We start from the raw sequence: 3162 nt of genomic DNA, 5'->3' as shown, positions 1-3162 counted from the left end.
CTAGCAAGGAAACAAATGGAAGAAATATTATTACCAGTAAATAAATAAGAACCTTAGTTTTTATTTTTTTCCTGTAATTTATTATTATTAAGTGAGAGGTGGGGAGGCAGAGAGAGACTCCCGCCTGTACCCCAACCAGGATCCACCCGGCAAGCCGGCAAGCCTTCTACCTGTGCGATGCTCTGCCCATCTGGGACTACTGCTCCGTTGTTTGGTAACCGAGCTATTCCAGCACCTTAGGTGAAATCAGGGAACCATCCTCAGTGCCCAGGGCTAACTTTGCTAAAACCATTCGAGCCATGGCTGTGGGAGGGGAAGGAGGAGAGAGTGCGAAGGAAGAGGTGAAGAGGTGGAGAAGTAGATGGTTGCTTCTCCTGTGTACCCTGACCAGGAATTGAACCTGGGATTTCCACATGCCAGGCCAATGCTCTACTGCTGAGCCAACCAGCCAGGGCCATCCAGTAATTTAATAAAAAGGCATAAAAGGAAAATTGGGTTATTTCACTGTAAGCAGTGTTCTGTATCAGTATTTTAGGGGTGCGGCAAAAGTAAGTTTACAGTTGTGAGTATGCACAAGTTTATTCTTGTATTATTTATTAACTATTGCTTTATTTTCCATAGGAGCAATTGTAAACCTACTTTTGCCCCACCCTGTATTGTCTTCATTCTTATTTAACTCAGATTTTATAAAAGGCATACCTGCAAGTTACCTAACTGTCCTTGAGATGCTGTTTTGATTCCTGCCATAATATATCAATTGAAAAGAATGAGGGTACGATTCCAGTGGCTGCAAAATTGGCACAAAATATCTTGCTCTTCTAAATACCCTTTTTCCTTTTTAACCTTCAAGCATCAGCATCCAGGTGGCCAACCCAACAAACCTATAACTTTTTAGTTCTTAATTTTTTTTATTCCAGTAATCCTAATCCAAAATGTTTACATTTTGAGAACATACATGAATAGTAGTAACTATTCATGTTTATTGAGCACTTATAGTGCATAATGCCCATAATCACATTGTATTCTCAAAAAAACAATGCTAAAAATTAAAACTGAGGTAGGTACTGTTGCAGCCACCATTTTACAAGTAGGGATGCAGAGGCATAGAGATTTAAGTAGCTTTTCTAGGGTCAAACACCCAGGAAATTTGCAGAGTTCCAGTTCCACTATGTCCACAATGACTGATTATTCCTCCCACTAGTTTCAACTAAAATCTCTTGAGAAAAATACAGAAAAAAGTTGAGGATGCAGACATTGAAAATAGATGGATTGTGTTGGGGCATCAGTATGGACAAGCATCAGCTCAGGGAAGAATCAGACTGTGGGGAGTAAGGAAAATCTTTCTGAGATCTCTTTCCTGCATATGTGACCTGTTCCAAAAGCAAACCTCCATTGTGGAGTAGTACAATAGTGGCCATGATATGGCTGGCTAAATAAAATTGAGGTTAAGTAAAATATCCTAAGAAAGATCCCTTAGGGGCAAAAGAGTGAGAGTGAGTAGAAACTCCCAGAGCAGAGAAAGAGACATTCCCCTAATTCTGTGTGGGAGCCCACAGAAGCATCAGGTTTCTGAGTGGGGCAGACTCAAACCAACATATCAAAAGCTTTCAAAACTAAATGATTTTAACCACCACCCACACAAGATCAAGAGAGAGCTTGTAGTCTGGCCCTAACTAGGTTGGAAACAAAAACATCAACACTATCCAGATAATTTCAACAGGACACTGGCCATACAACATAATATTTATAATGTCCACGACAAAATCCAAAGTTATTTGACATGCAGAAGACCATAATAATGTGGACACTCTCAAGTGACAAAAAGGCTGATATGACCTAAATGTTGGAATTATTACATGAAGGCTTTAAAGCAATTCTTAAAAGTGTGCTCCACATACAGAAAAATACACTGAAAGAAAGAGATGTAAGCATCATGGCAGAGTGAGAAGACTCCTTTGTATCTCCCCTTAATTTATAGTGAGTAGGACATCTACAATCTAACAAAGACTCATCTCAACACAAACACACCTGAGAGATCCACACATAAGTACATTTGCAGGTGGGTGTATTGGAATGTGTAGGGGAGGCAGAATAAAGATGGTGTCCACAGAGGTAGTTTGGCAACTGCTGCATAGCAGTGTACTCAGTGTGTGGCTCCCACAATGCAGCCCACACATTATGGCCCAGTGGAGGGTAAGAGGGACAGAAGCAACATTAGTACCCAAGAAGCCACACCCCCCACCACCACCATTATGAGAGCACAGTAGCAGCACTGGGGAGGAACCGAACACAGAGGCACTGAGAGCCATTTGTAACAAGTACGCAGTGCTGCAGGCTTGTGAGCCTGGCTCTCCCCTCCCTCACCACCCACCATGGATGTGGTGTCCTGAGACCAAGCTAACCTGGACACAGTGGAGAAATCCACCACCCCATCACCCAATAGTCAATTTTCACAACAAAAGCAACATTTCTCTCATCAAGACCCTGAAAGCATAAGTAACAGAGATAAAAGAAAACAAGAATTTGCACTATCGTATTATCTACTGGAAAACAAAAGAAAATCTATATCAACCTGCTGAATTGTTAGGATCAAAACAGTAACTAAACAAGAGCTCAGTACTTCAAATGTGCTAGCAGAGGAATAATACATAAAAAAAAAAATAAGGTAACCCAGAAAGAAAATGATGTCTCCAGAAACCAAACTCAAAGTCATTAAAAACTGTGGTTTAAATGACAGAGATTTCAAGATAGCAATTTGAGGAAACTCAATGAGATACAAAATAAACTCAAAAAGGCAATTCAATGAAATCTGGAAGAAAATTAATGAACCAAAGGAAGACTTTACCAAAGAGATTGAAACTATAAAAAATTACCAAATTCTGGAGCTGAAGAATGTAGTAAATGAGATAAAGAATGCATTAATGCGTGGCCTGTGGTGGCAGTGGATCAAGCGTTGACCTGGAACATTGAGGTCGCCGGTTCAAAACCCTAGGCTTGCCTGGTCAAGGCACAAATGGGAGTTGATGCTTCCTGCTCCTCCCGCCTTCTCTCTCTTTTCTAAAATGAATAAACATAAATATTTTTTTAAAAACCCAACAAGGGGTTAATATACAAAATATATATAAAAAACTCATACAACTCAACACCAAACAATCCAATTAA

General features: G+C 40.2%; 1 protein-coding gene across 2 annotated transcripts in view; it reads right to left on the bottom strand.

Moving 5' to 3' along the window:
* LOC136330875 (testis expressed protein 56-like) overlaps positions 1 to 3162 on the bottom strand; it is a 37151-nt gene that overhangs the window by 2784 nt on the left and 31205 nt on the right. The window lies entirely within an intron of this gene.

Source organism: Saccopteryx bilineata, chromosome 3 (assembly GCF_036850765.1).
Source record: "Saccopteryx bilineata isolate mSacBil1 chromosome 3, mSacBil1_pri_phased_curated, whole genome shotgun sequence".
In the NCBI taxonomy this organism is placed as follows: domain Eukaryota; kingdom Metazoa; phylum Chordata; class Mammalia; order Chiroptera; family Emballonuridae; genus Saccopteryx; species Saccopteryx bilineata.
This window is presented reverse-complemented; position numbering and strand designations above follow the sequence as displayed.